The sequence below is a fragment of the Pogona vitticeps genome, chromosome 2 (assembly GCF_051106095.1).
Source record: "Pogona vitticeps strain Pit_001003342236 chromosome 2, PviZW2.1, whole genome shotgun sequence".
NCBI lineage: Eukaryota > Metazoa > Chordata > Lepidosauria > Squamata > Agamidae > Pogona > Pogona vitticeps.
This window is the reverse complement of record NC_135784.1, coordinates 6,912,016-6,933,960: the sequence shown is the minus strand read 5'-3', so window position 1 is coordinate 6,933,960 and position 21,945 is coordinate 6,912,016. Positions and strand designations below refer to the sequence as shown.

The 21,945-nt window shown below is 47.4% G+C and overlaps 1 protein-coding gene and 1 long non-coding RNA gene across 5 annotated transcripts in view; one reads left to right on the top strand and one right to left on the bottom strand.

The window, feature by feature from the left end:
- Positions 1–5,298, bottom strand: part of LOC140703755 (uncharacterized) — a 31,888-nt gene extending 26,590 nt beyond the window's left edge. Inside the window, exons 1-2 of one of the 3 annotated variants that reach the window (XM_078386982.1) lie at positions 5,128–5,298; positions 4,310–4,963 (exon numbers count right to left, since the gene is read on the bottom strand). The gene's annotated coding sequence lies outside the window, so the exon portion shown is untranslated. Of the gene's footprint in view, positions 1–4,309; positions 4,964–5,127 lie in introns of those variants that run through there. The other 2 variants (XM_078386983.1, XM_078386984.1) reach the window with 2 other exon arrangements.
- LOC110091733 (uncharacterized) lies at positions 155–19,995 on the top strand. Of its 2 annotated transcripts, none has more exons than XR_013542470.1 (4): positions 155–523; positions 6,156–6,262; positions 8,278–8,389; positions 17,147–19,995. It is a non-coding gene; the product is annotated as an uncharacterized LOC110091733 (long non-coding RNA). The 2 variants fall into 2 exon arrangements; XR_013542471.1 differs by lacking the exon at positions 155–523 and adding an exon at positions 5,452–5,735.
- Positions 19,996–21,945: the final 1,950 nt, after the last annotated feature.

Here is a 21,945-nt window from a genome sequence, read left to right as displayed (position 1 = left end):
CAATTTTATTACAATAGCTGCCAATAAATGTCTCTTAGTGAACTGACCAAGAAACAGTCATGTTAAAAAAATAAAAATAAATTCAATGGAGGCTTTTTTTCAAAATACCGGGAGTGGGCGGGCAGGTGGGGGTGGGGAAAGCAAGGGGGAAGGGGGTCCTTCCACCTCTCCCCCTCCCATCCAAAATTATAACATAAAATATACAAAAGCCTGACATTTTAAAGATTTTTATCTTTGCCTGCCTGACGGATGGCTAAAAAGGAGGACATGTCCTCCTTTTGCCTGACATCTGGCAACCCTAACTCCAGAGGAGTTTTGTGGCCTGGCTGACAATGAAAGGCTTCCTTTTTGTGATTTCTGGGCACACATAGCTTGGTCGTACTGCTTGTCTGCACCCTGAAATGGCCCCAGGAAGGCATGAATCGATGGCAGATTGCCCCCCAATGATGGTGTCTCTCCTGCTGGAGCCATGCAACAGGATTTTGCCTGATAGCTGGTGCCCTCTCTCACTCCACAGCACGAGGTAAGAAAAGCAGAGGTGTGTAAATGGTCTCCCCCACCAGTATGTTTAGCATAATATAAATTTAAATTACATTAAGAAGAGCTTAAAATGAGCCAAACCGAACAGACAGGCAGACAAACAGATCAATACAATACAGAATAGTATGGGAGCTGACGAAGGGCTCCCATAGATCGACCTTTCTGTCTGATCTCCGTTCAAAAGAGGCAAATTGTCGCAGACATTTCGGCCCCAGGTCAAAACCTTCCTGTTCCAGAAGGCTTTTAATTGAAATAACATCAAATGTGGGTCCTGATGGCAATTTTCGTAGTCGTTTAGTCATGTCTGACGCTTCGTGACCCCATGGATCAGAGCACGCCAGGCCCTCCTATCCTCCACTGCCTCCCGGAGTTGTGTCAAATTCATGTCGGTTGCTTCGCAGACACTGTCCAGCCATCTCATCCTCGGCCGTCCCCTTCTCCTCTTGCCATCACACTTTCCCAAAATCAGGGTCTTTTCCAGGGAGTCTTTTCTTCTCATTAGATGGCCAAAGTACTGGAGCCTCAGCTTCAGGATCTGTCCTTCCAGTGAGCACTCAGGGTTGATTTCCTTTAGAATTGATAGGTTTGTTCTCCTTGCAGTCCAGGGATTCTCAAGAGTCTCCTCCACCACCACAATTCAAAGGCATCAATTCTTTGGCGGTCTGCTTTCTTTATGGTCCAGCTCTCACTTCCATACAACACGACAGGAAAAACCATGGCTTTGACTATTCGGACTTTTGTTGGCAAGGTGATGTCTCTGCTTTTTAAGATGCTGTCAAGATTTGTCATCGCTTTCCTCCTAAGAAGCAGGCGTCTTTTAATTTCGGGGCTGCTGTCTCCATCTGCAGTGATCATGGAGCCCAGGAAAATAAAATCTGTCACTGCCTCCATATCTTCCCCTTCAATTTCCCAGGAGGTGATGGGACCAGTGGCCATGATCTTAGTTTTTTTTATGTTGAGTTTCAGACCGTTTTTTTGCACTCTCCTCTTTCACCCTCATTACAAGGTTTTTTAATTCCTCCTCACTTTCTGCCATCAGAGTGGTGTCATCTGCATATCGGAGGTTGTTAATATTTCTTCCGGCAATCTTAATTCCGGCTTGGGATTCCTCCAGTCCAGCCTTCCGCATGATGTATTCTGCATATAAGTTGAATAAACTGGGGGACAATATACAGCCTTGTCGTACTCCTTTCCCTATTTTGAACCAATCAGTGTCTCTGTATCCAGTTCTAACTGTTGCTTCCTGTCCTACATATAGGTTTCTCAGTAGATAGATAAGGTGGTCAGGCACTCCCATTTCTTTAAGAACTTGCCATAGTTTGTTGTGGTCCACACAGTCAAAGGCTTTTGCATAGTCAATGAAGCAGAAGTAGATATTTTTCTGGAACTCTCTGGCTTTCTCCATAATCCAGCGCAAGTTAGCAATTTGGTCTCGAGTGCCTCTGCCTCTTCGGAATCCAGCTTGTACTTCTGGGAGTTCTCGGTCCACATACTGCTGAAGCCTACCTTGTAGGATTTTGAGCATAACCTTGCTAGCGTGTGAAATGAGTGCAATTGTGTGGTAGTTGGAGCATTCTTTGGCACTGCCTTTCTTTGGGATTTGGATGTAGACTGATCTTTTCCAATCCTCTGGCCACTGTTGCGTTTTCCAAACTTGCTGGCATATTGAATGTAGCACCTTAACAGCATCATCTTTCAAGATTTTAAATAGTTCAACTGGAATGCCATCACCTCCACTGGCCTTGTTGTTAGCCAGGCTTTCTAAGGCCCACTTGACTTCGCTCTCCAGGATGTCTGGCTCAAGGTCAGCAACTACATTGTCTGGGTTGTACAGGATACCCACATCTTTCTGATATAACTCCTCTGTGTATTCTTGCCACCTCTTCTTGATGTCTTCTGCTTCTGTTAGGTCCCTCCCATTTTTGTCCTTTTTCATGTCCATCTTTGCGCGGAATGTTCCTCTAATATCTCCAATTTTCCTGAACAGATCTCTGGTTTTTCCTTTTCTGTTATTTTCCTCTATTTCTTTGCATTGTTCATTTAAGATTTTTGTGATTGTATCCCATTACAGCTTTTCTCACTCTTTTGTTGACTATGAGGGCCACTCCATTCCTTCTACAGGATTCTTGTCCACAATAGTAGATATGATAATCATCTGAGCTGAATTCGCCCATTCCTGTCCATTTTAGTTCACTGATGCCCAGGATGTCGATGATTATTCTTGCCATCTCCTGTTTGACCACCTCCAGCTTCCCAAGGTTCATAGATCTTACATTTCAGGTTCCTATGCAGTATTTTTCTTTGCAGCATTGGATTTTCCTTTCACTTCCAGGCGCGTCCACAGCCGAGCATCCTTTCAGCTTTGGCCCAATCACTTCATTAGCTCTGGGACTACTTGTACTTGTCCTCCGCTCTTCCTCAGTAGCATGTTGGACACCTTCCGACCTGAGGGTCCCATCTTCCAGCATCATATCTTTCAGCCTTTTGTTTCTGATCATGGGGCATTCTTGGCAAAGATACTGGAGTGGCATTGCCAGTTCCTACTCCAGGTGGATTGCGTTTAGTCGGAACTCTCCACTATGTCCTGTCCGTCTTGGGTGTCCCTGCACGGCATAGCCCATAGCTTTTCTGAGTTACTCAAGGCACTTCGCCATGACAAGGCAGCAATCCATGAAGGGGATGGCAATTTTAATTGTATTTTAATCATTTTATCTTTTATTGTATTTTAATTGAATTTTAATTGTTGTAAGCCACCCAGAGACCTTTGGGTAGAGTGGGCGGCATATAAGTTAAATAAATAAATAAATAAATAAATAAATAAATAAATAAATAAATAAATAAATAGATAAATAAATTCTTCCATTCACACAAGGGTGGGAAGATCTGCCTCTCTGGGACCTTAAGCTCAGCTCCTTCTTTCCATCCTCAGAGAACTTTGGGGGGGGGTCCTGATCCTTCCTTCCCTCTCCAGCAGGAAGGCCAGAGGGTCCCCAAAAAAGCCCTGCACCTTCCAAGTGGGGAGAGGTCTCTGTTCCTCCATAATCTCTCCTCCCGGTGGGGAGGGTTGCCTCCTCCCTCCCTCCCTCCCTCTCACTTGTTATGTCTTACGCTCCGCTCCTTCACTTCTCTTTCCAAGGGGAGGGAAAACGTGGTCCGGATTGGCTCTTTTCCCTCCAATCAGAGGAGGGATGCTTTTCCTAATTCTTCTGTCCCCCCCCCCATCCTCCCACCCTCCCTCCTCCTTCCCAGCTTAGGGGAGAATCCAAGGTGGGGAGAAAGAGAGGAAAAAACCAGGGAGGAGCAGAACAAGGAAGAATTGGGGGGGGCAGCTGGGGAGGTGGAAGAGGAAGGAGATGGGGGGATTTTTTTGGTAGGGGGGGAAACCTTATGCCTCTTCCTGCCTTCCTTCTTGGGTCTCCATCCAGACGCAGGGGAAAAGATCTATTCCCTTCCTCCTTCTAGATCCCCAAAACTGGGGGAGGGGGGCCAGGAGAGATTCCCAAGAACGCCCCCCCGTTAGGGTCCCGCTAAGATTCCTGACCTCTGTGAGAGGGTGGGGGTGGGGTTGAGCAGGATCTCGGGCAAGAGAAGTCTCTGCCCATGTGCAGAGAGGCCGGGTGGCGGGAGGATTCAGGAGACCTGGGTTCAAATTCCCTACCAGCAGGGGGGGGGACCCCAGCCCATCCTCCCTCCCTTGGAGAAAAGAAAAAGGCTCAGGCTGGAGGAAGGACGTTAATGGCAATAATGAGATTAATGAGGTTTGACTCACAGGGTGGGCCTTTCTCCTTCTCCTCTCCTGTGGGGTGGCCTGGCCTCCTGCCCCCCTCCAGAGAGGAGACAAGGTGGAAATGGGAAAGCAGCTCACAAAGGGGCCTAGAGAGATGCAAAAAAGGGAGGATGATGCCTGGGGAGGAGGGGGAAGGAGGGACAGAAAGAGATCCAGAGGGATCTGAAAGGAGGATCCCAAGGAGACCTGGAGATCTTCTGAACCAGGCTGGGGTGGGGGAGGGGGTGGGTTGGCCCCGGAGGGAGAAAGTCTCCCCTGATGCTTTTCTCTGGTCTTTGGAGGAAGGGGTTACCTCCCTCAGATGTCAGATCTCCTCCCTCCCCCGTCTCTGACTCCCCCTCCCAAGGGCCAAATCCTGGACCCCCACCATTGTCCACCTTCCTCTGGCTCTCTTCTCATTTCCTCACACACACACCCCAAAAAAACCTTTCCCCATTTCCTCCCCATTTCAGGGCTTTTCCCACCCCCACCTCCAGTTCTTACTGTGTTTCATTTTCAACCCCCCGGGGGGGCGGCGCGGTTCTCTCTCTCTCTCCAGCCCCTTTTTTCCTCCCCATCCCTTCCTGACCTACTTCTTCATCATCATCATCATCATCTTCAACATTCCCCTTCAGTCCCTGTTTCAAAAGAAAGGGGCTGTCAAAGCCCCCCCCAACTCATTTTCCTGGGAGGTGGACACAGCTCAAAGGGGGGGGGGTTCCTGCATTAGCCCCCTCTTACCCAGCTGACCCCCTCCTTCTCCCCACAACCCTCCCGCTGCCCTTCCTCCCCCCTTCGTAGTCTCCTCTTCCTCTCTTCACCTTCTTGGCGGGCAAATTCCTCCTCACCCCCCAAAGGGAGGACAGAGGAGAGGGAGGGGGCTCTTCTCCTTTCCCTCCACAGGGCAAATCAAACCCCACTTCCCTTTTTTTGGGGGGTCTCCCGGACGGTCCCTCATTCCTCCCGGAATCTCTCCTGGTTGGAGATATTCCGCGGGGTGTGTGTGTGGAAGTGGGGGAGGTTCAGGGATCCCCCCCGCGGAAGCAAGATTTCCCTCCCCCAATGTCCCCTCCCAGGAAGGTGTTTGGTGCGTTCATGGATGGAGGGGGGTCTCAACCTCGGCTTTCCTTTGAGGACACACCACAACCCCCCTTCCAACTTTCTCCAGGATTCGGTCCAGAAAAGGCAGGAGAGGAAGGCCCGGGGCTGCTCCGCCCTCCCCCTTCCCCCCCCACATGGGGTGCCCCCAAGGTCCCCGCCCCTCCCTCCTTTCTGCAAAAGTGGGGAAAGGGGTTTTTTAAAGCTCCCACGCCCTGGATGGGAGGAAGAGGAAGGAGGGGGGCCAGGAAGGGGGTCAAGGCAGAGAAAGTGGTGGTGGGCGTCAGCAGGCAACACGCACACACATATTTTGTTTGTCTCTGTGTGTTTGGTAGGTGAATTGGGGGGGGGTCTCAAACTCAGGGAGAGGAAGGAACTTGGCTCTCCCCCCCCGCCCGGGATTCCCCCAAAATCCAGACTCCCCCCTCTCTGCAAAAGTGGGAAAAGGGGTTTTAAGGCTGCAACGCCCTGGGTTGGAGGGGGGGCTTAGCAGGAGGAAGAGGAAGTGTGGGGGGAACAGAGACAGGAGAGAAAGAGAGAAAGAAATGGGGGGCAAGGCAGAGAAAGTGGGGGGTGAAGGTGGATACGAGATAGGAAACATGGGGTGGGGGTGGGTGGGCTGAAGGAAGGACTTTCCTGGAAGGGAAGGTCTTAAGTTGGCCCTGGGGGCTCATCTCCCAAAAAGAAGATGAAGAGCAGGAGGGAGAATCATCACAAATTTTGGCTAAATCGTTCTTTTCTTTTTATACAGTATATACTTGCCATCTAGCCAAAGGCCACTCGAGGTCTTAAAACATGTGCAGAGTGGGCAGAAGAAGGAAGGAAATCTTCAAAGCTAGAAGGATCTGAAGAAAGAAGGTGTGTGGAGGGGTCAGCTGGGAGGGAGGGCAAAGAGGCAGGCCACTTCCCCCCACACACACACAAACACAAACACACACAAACACAGACACAGACCACTGACTATTCTTCAGTTGCTCTTGCACAGGTCATCCAGGAGACAGGAGGGCAAAATAAATCAATTAAAAATTCTTTTTTTAATGTTTTGATAATTTGGATTAGGATATGGGATACAGGAGGTAAGAGGAGGTGAAGGGGGGGGAAAGGGTTGAGGGGGGAGGAGAAACAAAAATATACTAACATCCAATCTATTCATATTGCAATAACAAAATTCAAACTCTGCTTTTGTACTATTTTCTGCCTTCCAAATTTTAGTTCACATTTTGATCTATGTTATTCAAGCACTGTCTGGTGGTTCTAACCATCTGTGAAATAAGTCCCCTCTTTCAGTTGCCTTTTGTGTAGGACAGTCCTTCATCACTTCTGATAGAATGTCCATTTCCGCTGTTTCCCGTATCTTCTCAGTAAGATCCTCTTCTTTCGGTACCGCCGGACATTTCCAATTTTTGGCATAAAGAATTCTGGCTACAATGACTATATACTGTATATATATATATATAGTCACTGTAGCCAGAATTCTTTATGCCAAAAACTGGAAAAGTCCGGTGGTACCGGTGCTTTATCTGTATTATCTGCTATCATACTCGATAGAAACAGTTCTGGAGTTAATGGAACCTTACAAAGCAATATTTGTTGTAACACAGTATGTACTCCTTTTCCAATATTGTTTCGCTACTCCACAAGTCCACCACATATGATAAGAGCTTCCCACGTGTGTTTCACATTTCCAACAGACATTTGATACATCTGCATACCTCTTCAACAATTTTTCCAGAGTCATATGCCACCTATAAAACATATATGTTCTCCCTAAAATTTTGTAAGCTTTTTATTATTTTGCCATATTTGATCAATATCAATGTTATGTCCTATATTTTGTGACCACTTGATCATACATTCTTTAACTATCTCACCTTGCATTTTAATATTTAACAAATAATTATACATGCCGGCCACAGAGACTGGCGAAACGTTAGGAAGAACAACCTTCAGAACATGGCCAAAGAGCCCGAAAAACCCACAACAACCATTAGATCCCAGCCGTGAAAGCCTTCGCGAATAAATTATGCATTTTCTTAATTATTTTATCTTTTGAGCCTAATTAAAAATTGTCAAATGTTGTTTGTTCTATTTTGTCTTTTCTATATCTGGATTCCAGCTGTGCTCTGGACCACCGTCTATGTATATATTCTGTGTCTCTAACTCTTCTTTAAACCTTAGCTCACAGTCCTTTTCCAATAAATCTTGATATCTTAGAAGCTTCGCTTCCGTCATAAGATTAGGTTGTGTAAAGGCCTCTATAGGTGACACCCATACTGGTGGGGTTTTCTTGGTAAATTTGTTGAATAATCTTTTTTCAAGTTCCTAATAGAGCTCTTCTTATCATATGTGAATTAAAATGTTTTTGCTCTTTGCCTTTTTTACGACATAAAAAAGCATGCCAACGGAACTGCAAATCACGTCGTTCCAAACTGAGTAATATATTTATCTTCAAAAGTTATCCTTTCTTTTATCCAATGTAATACACAGGATCTATAATACAGAACCCAATATGGAAGGCAAAAAAAGTTTTAATTTTTTTTAAAAAATTAAGAATTCAAGGGGAAATGAAAATCTCCTTAATCAGCCCCCCCCCTATCACTTTCTACAAATTGGGAGCAGCCTCTGTGAAGCAATACCAGGAAAAACAAAGGGAGCTTCTCCTCCCAAATTTCTCCTAAAGAAGCAGAACAACAACACGCACCACATTCTTCTCTGTGAAAGTCTACATTACAACTACAATGGGATGCCATGAACGAAATCTGTTTCTGAATTGGGAGTGTGGACCCTCTGCCTCTTCTGTCCAGGCCTGTGGGGGAGAATATTTAGACACTTTTTCTTGTTGTTTCCCCTTTCAGCTGCTGTTCTTCTTTCAGGAGCTGACTTCGTATTTCCTCAGTGGAAAACGGGATCTTCTGCATCCAGGCTAGAGAGCTCTGCACACGGATGTCCTGCTTGAGATTTCTGGGAACAAGAAGGTCTCTCCAGGTAAGGGTTTTTAGCCTCCTGGGCATAGAGAGTGTGATGGAGGTTTCATGTTGGCTTCCTGCCAGGACGCAACGGTTTGACAGGAATAACGAAGTTAGATGCCTAGATTGACTTGATGTTGAATCCCCAGCTCAAGGCTGGAATCAAAATCAAAGAAAATCTGACCGATGGTGGTCTAGGGTTTGATTTCTACTCCTTGCATCATGACTGTTGCCCTCCTCCGTGTTAGCATTCAAAGTCAGAAGAAGCTTTCACCTTGCGAAGGCTTGGACCAGAATCTCCAGCATAGTAAGTCACACAAAAGATGTCAGGAATAAGTGCAGAAAATATATTTACATGCTGTATAGATTTATACAGTGCTCATGGGAAAATAACATTTAGTAGTCAAATGGACAGAACTTAACCATGGCAGTCAAATAAGAACTGTGATTTACTACAACTGTGTTCTACTAGTCACATTGTTGTTGCTTAGTCATTTAGTCGTGTCCAACTCTTTGTAACCCCATGGACCAGAGCATGCCAGGCCCTCCTGTCTTCCACTGCCTCCCGGAGCTGGGCCAAATTCATGTTGGTCGCTTCGATGACACTGTCCAACCATCTCATCCTCTGTCCTCCCCTTCTCCTCTTGCCTTCACACTTTCCCAAAATCAGGGTCTTTTCCAGGGAGTCTTCTCTTCTCATGAGATGGCCAAAGTACAGTGGGGGCTTGACTTGAGAACTTAATCCGTATTGGAAGGCTGTTCTCAAGTCAAAAAGTTCGCAGGTCAAATCTGCATTTCCCATAGGAATGCATTGAAAACCATTTGATCCGTATCTGCTCCTTTCCGTCCATAGAAACTAATGGGAAGCTGCTATTCCGCCTTCGACCACTAGAGGGGGATATTTTGTTTCCTTTTTTCTTAGGTCAAGAAAGGTTCAGGAAAGGCAGGGAAAAGACAGTCCAGGCAGGACAGTACCAGGCAGTCTGAAGACTGTCTCCCAGTCCACTCTCTAAACACTGGGAGGAGTGAGGAAGCAGACAGGCACCCTTTTCACTGGCCAACAGTTAACTGAAAGTTCAAATTTTGCATTTTCCCTGCCTCCCACGTGTTTTTTTTAGTTCGTAACTCAAATCTAAGTACGTAAGTCAAGTCAATATTTTCCTATGAGAGTGGTTCGGAAGTCAAAATGTTCGTAACTCAGGCCGTTCGTAAGTCAAGACCCCACTGTACTGGAGCCTCAGCTTCAGGATCTGTCCTTCCAGTGTGCACTCAAAGTTGATTTCCTTCAGAATAGATAGGTTTGTTCTCCTTGCAGTTCAGGGGACTCTCAAGAGTCTCCTCCAGCATCACGATTGAAAGGCATCAATTCTTCAGCGGTCAGTCTTCTTTATGGTCCAGCTCTCACTTCCATACATCGCTACTGGAAATACCATAGCTTTGACTATGCAGACTTTTGTTGGCAAGGTGATGTCGCTGCTTTTTAAGATGCTGTCGAGGTTTGTCATCGCTTTCCTCCCAAGAAGCCGGGGTCTTTCAATTTCATGGCTGCTGTCACCATCTGCAGTGATCATGGAGCCCAAGAAGATGCTGCCTTAAATTTGATTTTAGTTTTTTTGATGTTGAGCTTCAGAACATTTTTGCGCTCTCTTCTTTCACCCTCATTAAGAGGTTCTTTGATTCCTCCTCAATTTCTGCCATCAGAGTGGTAGCATCTGCATATCTGAGGTTGCTAATATTTCTTCCGGCAATCTTAATTGAGTGTAGCACGTTAACAGCATCATCTTTGAAGATTTTAAATAGTTCCACTGGAATGCCATCACCTCCCCTGGTGTTGTTAGCCATGTTTTCTAAGGCCCACTTGGCTTCACTCTCCAGGATGTCCGGCTCAAGGTCAGTGACCACACTCTCTGGGTTGTCAATGTCAGGACGAAATCTCCCTAAAGAGTATGGATCGTTCAGTCAGGGAATAGCTCAGCCACAAATCTACCACTTTTACACTGGGGCAAGTCCTCAACCTCCAGCAGTGCGTAGCCTTTGCACCTAGAAGAACCCTGACCTTAAAAGAACACTTTAATGTACTCAGTATTTTGCAAGTACAGACAGATGGGCTTTGCAGTTCCTCAGAACTTACAGCAGCTCAGTTAATTAGGACTTCTCTGGTAGCTGCTCAATGGCTTTTTACCACTCCTCTGGATTGAGCCAAGCCGTGCTGATCCAAGAAACCAGTACAAGTTAGAATTTTTATGTTTATTTTTTATTAAGAAAGTATAGTTTCATAAGAAAAGTTTATTTGCATAAGCTTAGTATAAGGAACATGCTCAAAGGATAAGAGTACCAACCTGGCTGCAAATTAAGGAAAGCAATCTCTCTCCCTTGCCTACAATCCCACATCTTCAATTCACTTCATTTTTAACCTAACTGATGGCATTTCGCACCTAATTACTACAAATACCATTATCCTTTAATCTCTTGACTATAACTCCCATGGTGCTTCAATACCATGACAGTCCGGAATATTCAGACCTTTCTGGTATAATTCCGCTGTATATTCTTGCCACCTCTTCTTGATGTCTTCTGCTTCTGTGAGGTCCCTACCATTTTTGTCCATCATGTCCGTCTTTGCACAAAATGTTCCTTTAATATCTCCAATTTTCTTGAATAGATCTCTGGTTTTTCCCTTTCTGTTATTTTCCTCTATATCTTTGCACTGTTTATTAAAGAAGGCCCTCTTGTCTCTCCTTGCAGTCCTTTGGAAATCTGCATTCAGTTTTCTGTAACTTTCCCTATCTTCCTTGTATTTACTTTCCCTTGTCTTTTCTCCTATTTGTAAGGGCTCGTTGGGTAGCCACTTTGCTTTCTTGCATTTCCTTTTCTTTGGGATGGTTTTTGTGCTGCCTCCTGCACAATGTTACAAGCTTCCATCTTCAGGCACTCTGTCCACCAGATCTAGTTCCTTAAATTTGTTCTTCGCTCCCACTGTGTATTCATAAGGGATATGGTTTACAGTATACCTCATTAACCCAGTGGTTTTTCTTACTTTCTTCAGTTTAAGCTTGAATTTTGCTATAAGAAGCTGATGATCATAGCCCCACTCAGCTCCAGGTCTTGTTTTTGCTGACTGTATAGAGCTTCTCCATCTTTGGCTGCAGAGAATATAATCAATCTGATTACGGTATTGACCATCTGGTGATGTCCATGTGTAGAGTCGCCCCTTGTGTTGTTGGAAAAGAGTGTTTGTGATGACCAACTTGTTCTCTTGACAAAACTCTATTAGCCTTTGCTCTGCTTCATTTTGAACTCTAAGGCCAAACTTACCTGTTGTTCCTTTTATTTCTAGATTGCCTACTTTAGCATTCCAGTCCCCTATAATGAGAAGAACATATTCCTTTGGTGCTAGTTCTAAAAAGTGTTGTAAGTCTTCAGTTTCAGTCTCTTCAGCATCGGTGGTTGGTGCATAAACTTGGATAACTGTGATGTAGAAAGGTCTGCCTAGGATTTGTATTGAAATCATTCTATCATTTTTGAGATTATATTCCATTACAGTTTTCCCCACTCTTTTGTTGACTGTAAGGGCTACTCCATATCTTCTACGGGATTCTTGCCCATAGTATTAGATATGATAATGGTTTGAATTGAATTCGCCCATTCCTGTCCATTTTAGTTCACTGATGCCCAGGATGTCAATGTTTATTCTTGCCATCTCCTGTTTGACCACATCCAGCTTATCAAGGTTCATAGATCTTACATTCCGGGTTCCTATGCAGTTTTTTTCCTTGCACCACCCGACTTTCCTGTCACGTTCAGGCGCGTCTGCAGCTGAGCATCCTTTTGGCTTTGGCCGAATCCCTTCATTAGCTCTGGGACTACTTGTACTTGTTCTCCGCTCTTCCTCAGTAACATGTTGGACGCCTTCCAACATGAGGGGCTCATCTTCCAGCATCTTTTAGCCTTTTATTTCTGTCCATGGAGTTTTCTTGGCATAGCTCCAGGTGGATTGCATTTAGTCAGAACTGTCCACTATGACCTGTCCGTCCTGGGTGTCCCTGCATGGCATAGCCCATAGTTTCTATGAGTTACTTGACCCCCTTCGCCACGTCATGTTGAGGAAGGTACAGGTTTGTTTTCCACAGCTCCAGACACTAGGACAAGGAGCAACAGCTTCAAACTACAGGAAACTACTGCTTTGTATCTAAGTTTGTTTGGTTTATTAATTTAGGTTAATTGGTCTCTATTTTTCTTTTTCTTTCTCTTGGATATGGAGTGGAAGGCCTGTTCGCCCAGCAGGGGGTCTTTTAACATCCCTGTGATCATGGGTAGAGGGAGATATGGCGTTGGCACAGTCCCTACTCGTGTCAGTAGAACAATGGACAGATGTTTGAAAGCTGTTCATTGTTCTGAGACTGTGACCAAACCCCAATATCGAGGTAGCCAGATCAGCCAGCCCTCCACTCTAAATGTGGTACTGTTGAATGCCAGGTCTGTAGCCAACAAACCCCATGTGATTTACGACCTTATCCTGGAGGAGGATGCAGACCTGGCATGCATAACCAAGATGTGGATTAATGGGGAGGGGGGTCTTCCTCTGGCTCTCATCTGCCCGCCCGGTTATGCTGTCCAGCACCAGGGTAGACTGGAGGGGCGGGGCGGGGGAGTAGCCATTGTCTACAAATCCAACTTAGAGGTTACTAGGCGCTCCTCGGTGGTAAAGCCAGGTCTAGAGGCACTCCACGTGTTGATAGGGACTAGGGAAGGTATTGGGATTTTGCTGGGTTACCGCGCTCCCTGCAACCCAGCCACTTCCCTACCGGAGCTGGCCGACTTTGTCTCCGCGGCATTGTTGGGATCCCCGAGGCTTTTGGTCTTGGGTGATTTCAATGTGCATGCGGGGACAGAGACCACAGGGCCAGCTCTTGAGTTCTTGGAAACCATGGCTTCCTTGAACATGTCCCAACATGTCATCAGCCCCACCCATGTGGGTGGCCATACATTCGACCTGGTTTTTTCCACCAACTAGAGCGAGTGTGGTCTGGTGGTGACTGACCTCGTGTCGCTCCCCTTGCCATGGTCAGATCACCACCTAATAAAATGCAACCTCTCAGTGCCACTCCCCCCTCGCAGGGAGCAAGGACCTATTTCTATGGTCCAACCTCGAAGGCTACTGGACTCTTGGATTCCAGGAGGCCATGAGAGGTGTTCCGGCTGACCTGGCTGGTGCTCCTGTCGAGGCTCTGGTTGACAGCTGGTCCATCGCTGCCACTAGGGCTATAGACACGATCGCACCTAAACGCCCTCTCCAGCTCAGAGCTCGGCCTGCGCCCTGGTTTAACCAGGAGCTCCGAGCGATGAAGCAACATAGGAGAAGGCTAGAGCATAGGTGGAGGAAGAACCCGACGGATTACAATTGGACAGCTGTCAGGGTCGCAACTAACCTTTACCTGACTAAGGTAAAGGCTGCATGCAGAACATTCTTCACTAACCGGATAAGCGAAGCGTCCAACCAGCAGGCGGAGGTATTCCGTATAGTGCGCGACCTCTCTGGAATTGGTTCAGGTGATAGGCCTCCCCCAGTTTTTCCCCTGACCAGTTTGCAGCCTTTTTAAAATCTAAAGTGGAAGCCATCCGCCAGGAGCTCTCTCCGTTTTTAAAAACAGTGAGTCGAGCAGAGATGTCCAGCGCTCCGTCTTACCCAGTGACTTTCGATTCTTTTCAGCCTGTAACGCCTGATTCCGTCTCCAGGGTGCTTGACCACTGCCGAGCCACCACCTCCTCCTTGTACCTTGCCCGGCCTGGTTAATCAAAGCAGCCAGGCCGATAACAGCAGAATGGGCCACAGTAATAATAAATGAGTCTTTCCTTGAGGGTAGATTTCCATCAGCCCTCAAGGAGACACTCATTAGGCCCATAAGAAAGAAACCTAGTTTGGCGGCGGACGAAATTAGCAATTATAGGCCCGTCGCCAATGTTTCTTTCATGAGCAAAGTGGTTGAGAGGGTGGTGGCCGATCAGCTCCAGGCTCATCTGGATGAACGGATGCCCTGGATCCATTTCAGTCGGGCTTCAGGCCGCGCCACGGTACTGAGACGGCATTGGTCGCCCTGTACGATGACCTGTTGAGGGAGGCCGACAGGGGCAAAATCTCCCTGCTGGTCCTCCTCGACATCTTGGCGGCCTTTGATACTGTCGACCACGGTATCCTCCTGGGGAGGCTCTCTGAGTTGGGAATTGGTGGCTCGGCACTTGCCTGGCTCCGTTCCTTCTTGGGGGACCGCCCCCAGAGAGTTCAGCTTGGGGAGAGCGTCTCGGCCCCGTGGAGTCTCAATTGTGGGGTTCCACAGGGGTCGATTATCTCCCCAATGCTGTTTAACATCTATATGAGGCCGCTGGGTGGGGTCATTAGGGGATGTGGGGCTTCGTGTCATCAATATGCCGATGACACCCAGCTCTACATCTCCTTTTCACCAACTGCAGGTGATGCTGTCCTTTCCCTTCAGCGTTGCCTGGGGACCGTACTGCAATGGATGCAGGAGAACGGACTGAGGCTGAATCCGGATAAGACGGATGTTCTGAGGGTGGGTGCCCCCGTGGTAGGTAGCTTGGGTGGCTGTCTCACATTTGGGGGGACCACCTTGGCCGCGAAGAGTGGGGTCCGCAGCCTCGGCATATATTTGGACCCGACGCTCACCATGGAAACTCACGCGGCGTCGGTAGTCCACACCGCATTTTTCCATCTTTGGCGGATTGCCCAGCTGCGACCCTATCTCGACATGGGGAACTCACTACCTTGGTGCATGCGCTCGTAATCTCAAGATTAGATCACTGTAACACGCTCTACGTGGGGCTGCCTTTGAGGCTGACACGGAAACTTCAGGTGGTGCAGAATGCCGCGGCCAGGCTCCTTACAGGAGTGAGAAAATATCAACACATCTCTCCAACGCTGGCCGCATTGCATTGGCTGCCCGTCTGTTTCCGTGTCAACTTCAAAGTTTTAATGCTTACTTATAAGGCCCTAAACGGTTTAGGACCTCGATATTTGGCGGAACGCCTCCTCCCACCAAGGTCTACCCGGATCACCCTCGCGGGTCAGGAGGTGAGGCTGAGGAGCCTGACTCCGAGAGAGGCCCGGAAGGAGAAAACATGAAACCAGGCTCCTCGCCTCTGGAACAATCTCCCTCCGGCGATTCGTGCGGCCCCCACGCTGGGCACCTTTAAAACCCAATTAAAAACATGGCTGTTTATTCAGGCTTTCCCTCCAGCCAACTCTTGATTTTTTTCTTACTTTTCCTTTTTATCTTTACTGCTGTTCTTGTTTGATTATTATGTATTTGTCTATGTTTTATTTGATTTTATATTTGGAAGCCACCTAGAGTGGTCCGGTGGGCCAGATAGGCGGGATATAAATAAAATAAATAAAATAAATAAATAAATAAAAGAGATTCCACCGGAATCTCTGGAAGAACTTCCTGACAGTCAGAGCTGGTCGCAAGTGGAAGAGGCTCTGTGAGTCTATGATCCTAAGTCCAAACCCCCTGCTCAATACAGTGGTGCCCCGCATAGTGACAATAATCCATTCCGAAAAAATAGTCGCTATACGGATTTGTCGCTATGCGGGGCAAAAAAGCCATTTTATTTACCTGGTGGCCATTTTGGAACCGCCGATCAGCTGTTTTTAAAACATCGCAGTGTGAAAATCAGTAAGCGAAACACTTACTGATCATCGCAAAGTGATGTTTTGCCATTTAAAACATCGTTATGCGATTGCTTTTGCGATCATAAAAAACACATAGCTATGTGGATTCATCATTAAACGAATTGCTTGCTATGCGGGACACCACTGTACATCAATCCCAATTAGAGTGTGTCTGATAGATGTCTGTCAGGCTTTCTTTTCAATGCCTCCAGCACTGGAGCCTTCACTACCTCCCAAGCTAGTCGGTTCCATTATTGTAATCTCAGATTAACACCTGCAACATAAGTATGTTCAATACCTTTTCAGTCATTTTCTTTCTTGACTCCACCCTGAACTCTCAGCTGTGGCAAGGGTATTCTCCCCTGTGACCTTGTTCCCAGACTTGGCTGAAAAGCTCACTCTTTCAAGCATCCGTTTTTCAACACATTTTCCATTTCCACTGGGCTGACTTTCCCGGATGCCCTGCAATTCTTTGAACACTCTATACATGTGAAATTCCATATTTTGGCATTCCTCCCTGCCTGTCCTCTGGAAAGTGGAGGATTCGAGGATGTTTCAATGTCAGTTTTGCTAGCAAGGACTAGTGTTAAACCTGAACGTTTATTTTATGCAATCTCAGTCAAGTGTTTCCGGGCCTTTTTCATAATATTTCCAGATTCATTTTCATTTCTACTTGGAAGCAAAGTCATTCTGCCCTCATTAATTGGTCTTTATACAGACAAGACTAAACGACTAAACAACAACAAAAACATCAATGTGAAGCTGAAATATTTCATATCTGCTTTCCTATTGCCATCTTGGAGTCTAAGATTGTTATAACAGAGAAATGGTCAAGGAATATTAATTCCATATTTAAAATATTTTAGCAATTAAAATGTTTGAATTTTTGTAAGCAAAGGGTTTTCACAGTCCAGAAATCAAAAGTAATTACATCACAAGAATCTTTTGATTTTCCTTTTGCTGCTCCTTGCGGCAGCTCTGGGGTTTGTCCCTTCCTCCTGACAGTCAAAGAGAAAGCCTATCACTTTGATTGAGCCCAAATGAGATTCCTTTCTGTGCTGTGCTCCCCGTCTTTTTTCGCCCCTTCAGGTAACAAAGGAGAGAAGCAATATTCTATGTGGCCAGCTCTTCTGTAACCGAAAAGAACCATTTGGGAAGAAGGAAAAGAAAAGAGATAGATACTGAAAAGGAGAAAAAAGGCAGAAGGGAGGGGAGACAAGAGGGGAAAGGAAATTTCCAACTTCTCCAGAGGTCTCCTGAATGTACAAGAAAGCCATGAAAAATGAGGGAGAAAGGGTCCCATCTGCAGAAAAACATTCAAGTGTACCTGAAATACCAATAGACATGGGAGAGTTCACCAAGAACATGAAAACAGTTGAATGCATGGAACGTGGGAAGAGCATGACTGTGAACAATGACTGTATTATACAAGAAACAATCATGAGAGGAGGAATATAATTGCTTGCCATGTGGAAGCAACTCCAGCCACAGTCACCTAGGTTCACATGAGATAACTAATTCACGGGAAAAACCATATAAATGCATGGAATGTGGAAAGAGCTTCAGTCACAAGGCTAGCCTTAATTCACATCATACTGATGACACATGGCCCCACACCCCCTGATGACCCCTCCCAGCGGCCTCATGTAGATGTTAAACAGCACTGGGGAGATAATCGACCCCTGCGGAACCCCGCAATGGAGGATCCACAGGGCTGAGACACTCTCCCCAAGCTGAACTCTCTGGGGGCGGTACTCCAAGAAGGAACAGAGCCAGGACAATGCCAGGCCACCTATTCCCAGCTCGGAGAGCCTCCCCAGGAGGATACCCTGGTCAATGATATCAAAGGCTGTTGAGATATCGAGGAGGACCAACAGAGACACTTTGCCCCTGTCGGCCTCCCTCAGTAGGTCATCGCACAGGGCGACCAATGCCGTCTCTGTACTGTGGCGCGGCTTGAAGCCTGACTGAAATGGATCCAGGGCATTTGTTTCATCCAGGAGCGCCTGGAGCTGATCGGCCACCACCCCCTCGACCACCTTGCTTAGGAAAGACACGTTGGCGACGGGCCTATAGTTGCCAATTTCGTCTGCCGCCAAACTAGGTTTCTTCCTAATGGGCCTAATGAGTGTGTCCTTGAGGGCAGATGGAAATCTGCCCTGAAGGAAAGACCCATTAATTATAGCTGTGGCCCATTCCGTTGTTGAAGGCCTGGCTGATTTGATTAGCCAGGCCGGGCAAGGGTCCAAGGAGGAGGTGGTGGCACAACAGCAATCAGGCACTCTGGCCACAGAGTCAGGTGTAGCTGGCTGAAAGGAGTCAAAGGTGACAGGGCAAGATGGAGCGCTGGACATCTCTGCTCGACTCACTGTTTTTAAAAACGGAGAGAGGTCCTGGCAGATGGCCTCCCCTTTTGATTTAAAAAATGCTGCAAATTGGTCCGGCGAGAAACTAGATGGAGGCCCATCACTCAGACCAACTCCGGATAGGGCGCGTACTATATGGAATAACTGCGCCTGCTGGTTGGACGCTTCGCTTATCCGGTTAGCGAAGTATGCTCAACTGGCAGCCTTTACCTTGGCCAGGTAAAGGTTAGTAGTGACCTTAACAGCTATCCAATTAAAATCCATCGGGTCCTTTCTCCATTTGCGCTCTAGCCATCTCCTGACCCGCTTCAATGCAGGAGATCCTGGTTAAACCAGGGTGCTGGGCAGGTTCTGCGGCGGAGAGGGCGTTTAGGAGCGATCATGTCTACAGCCCTAGCCGTGGCTGTGAACCAGCTGTCAACCAGAGCCTCGACAGGAGCGCCAGCCAGGTCAGCCGTAACACCTCTCATGGCTTCCTGGAATCCAGTCAGATCCAGTAGCCTTCGAGGGTGGACCATGACAATAGGTCCCTGCTCCCTGCAGGGGGGAAGGGCCATTTTGAGGGTGCATTTTATTAGGTGGTGATCCGACCATGACAATGGTACCAACTCAAGATCAGTCACCATCGGACCACTCTCGCTCCCATTCGTGGAAAAAAACCAGGTCAAGTGTGTGGCCACCCACGTGGGTGGGGCCGTTGACATGTTGGGACATGTTCAAGAAGGCCATGGTCTCCAAGAACTCAAGAGCTGGCCCGGAAGTCTCTGCCCCCGCATGGACGTTGAAATCCCCCAAAACCAATAGCTTCAGGGAATCCAACAGTGCCGCAGAGACAAAGTCCACCAGCTCTGGTAGGGAAATGGTTGGGTCGTGGGGAGCACGGTAACCCAGCAAGATCCCAATACCATCCTTGGCCCCAATCGACACGTGGAGAGCCTCGAGACCCGCTTTCACCACTGAGGAGCACCTATCAACCTCCAAGCTGGATTTATAGCCAATGGCAACTCCCCCCCAACCCTCCAGTCTGCCCTGGTGTTGGACAGCATAACCGGGCGGACAGATGAGTGCTTGGGGAGGACCCCCCTCTCCGCCAATCCATGTTTCGGTTATGCATGCCAGGTCTGCATCCTGCTCCAAGATAAGATCGTAAATTACTTGGGCCTTGTTGAATACAGACCTGGCATTCACAACACCAGGCGCAGAGTCGATGGGCGGCTGGACTGGCTACCTCGATACTGGGGGTTGGACACCGTCTCAGAGCAATGAACAGCTTTTAAGCATCTGCCTATCATTCTTCTAACACGAGCAGGGGCGGAGCCAACACCGTGTCCCCCTACCCATGACCACTTACATTGGTAAGTCTGGTTAATGCTTTGATTGACAAACCGTGCCTGGACATAAGAACAAAAACAGCCAGAACGGATTAATCAGGTTTCAGTGCATTCCTATGGGAAATGCTGATTTGACTTACGAATATCTTCTGGGACAACCACCACTGTATGTGTTTCTTGAAGGCAAATCAGATCCATTTCCAGTTTCTGGAAATAGTAAAATACTTTATGTCTTTTTTGAGGTGAGTTGAGACCATGAATGTTCAGAGTCCATAGTTTCCACTCGCCCTTAGACATCTTCAGTTTCTTTACTGTCTTTACAAAGAGGGCCCCATTTCCGGTTTATATAGTACATTATTTTGTGATTTCAAAGTACATGTCACTTGGTCATACTGCTTGTCTGCACCCCGAAATGACCCCAGGAAGGCTTGAATTCATGGCAGATTGCCACCAATGATGGTGTCTCTCCTGCTGGAGCCACGTGACAGGATTTTGACCCATAGCTGGTGCCCTATCTTGCTCCACAGCACAGGGTAAGAAAAGCATAGGTGTGTAAATGGTTTTCCCCCAGCAATATAAACTTATATTACACTAAGAAGAGTAAAATGAGCAAAACCGAACAAAACAAAGAGGTCAGTACAATACAAAATACATTGGTACCTCACTAGACGACGACCCTGCTAAACGATGAATCTGCATAACGATGACTTTTGTGATCGCTAATGCGATTCGCAAAACAGTCATTCCTATGAGGGAATTCCGCTTGACGATCAATGATTTGGTCCATGCGGATCATTTATTCGCAAGACGACTATTGTTACAGCTGATCGTCAGCTTCCTAAAATGGCTTCCCTCTGTTTTCCAGACCCATGCCTCGCAAGACAGCCATTTTAACAGCTGATTGGCTCTCGCAAAATGGCTGCCCTATGGGCGATCTTCACTGGATGACGAGGTATTTTCCCCATTGGAACACATTAAATGGGTTTCAGTGCATTCCAATGGGCAAACTGTTTTCGCATGACGATGATTTTGTTTAACAGTGATTTTCCCGGAATGGATTACCATCGTCATGTGGGGCACCACTGTAGTATAGCATTCTATACATTCACAATAAATGACCTGATGCATTTACAAAAAGCCAATGAAGGGCTTCCATAGATCGACATAGCTATCCTCAGGGAGGGGCTTTCTATCTGATCTTCATGCAAATGAGGCAAATTGTCACAGATACTTCCATTCGCACAACGGTCAGAAGACCTGCCTCTCAGGGACCTTGAGCTTGGCTCCTTCTTTCCATCCTCGGAGGATTTTGTGGGGGGTCCCGATCCTTCCTTCCCTCTCCAGACTCCAGGAAGAGTCAGAGGGTCCCTCAAAAAGCCCTGCACCTTCCAGGTGTGGAGGGGTCTCTGTTCCTCCATAATTTCTCCTCCCATTGGGGAGAATTGCCTCCTCCCCTCCTTCCCACTTGCTATGTCTTAAGTTTTTCCCCCTCCAAGGGGAGGGAAAACATGGTCTGGATCGGCTCTTTTCCCTCCAATCGGAAGGGGGGATGCTTTTCCTAATTTTTCTGCCCCCCCTTCCCTGAGACTCCCACCCTCCCTCATCCTTCCCAGGTTAGGGGAGAATCCAAGGTGGGGTGAAAGAGAAAAACCAGGGAGGAGCCAAACAAGGAAGGATTGGAAGGGAGGCAGCTGGGGAGGTGGAAGAGGAAAGATATGGTGGTAGTGAGATTTTTTGGGTAGGGGGGAAATGTTATGCATCTTCCTGCCTCCCTTCTTGGGTCTCCATCCAGATGCAGGTAAAGAGATCTATTCCCTTCCTCCTTCTAGATCCCCAAAACTCGGGGGGGGGGACACAGGAGAGATTCCCAAGAATAGGGTTGCCAGACGTCGGGCAAAGGGAGGACATGTCCTCCTTTTTAGCCTAATGTCCTCTGTCCAGCAGGCAAAGCTAAAAACCTTTAAAATATCAGGCTTTTATATATTTTAGGTTATAATTTCAGATGGCAGGAGGAAAGGTGGAAAGACCCCCCTCACCCTGTCTTTCCCTGACCCACCCGTTGCCTGCCACCAAGACCAGAGCGCAGCCCTTGCACCCTCCTGCGGTGGCTGCTTGTTGATCCGACATGCCCGCCCAGCCCACATGGAACCCAGAAAGGCAGCGTGAGTGGAGCACCGCCAACCAACCCAGG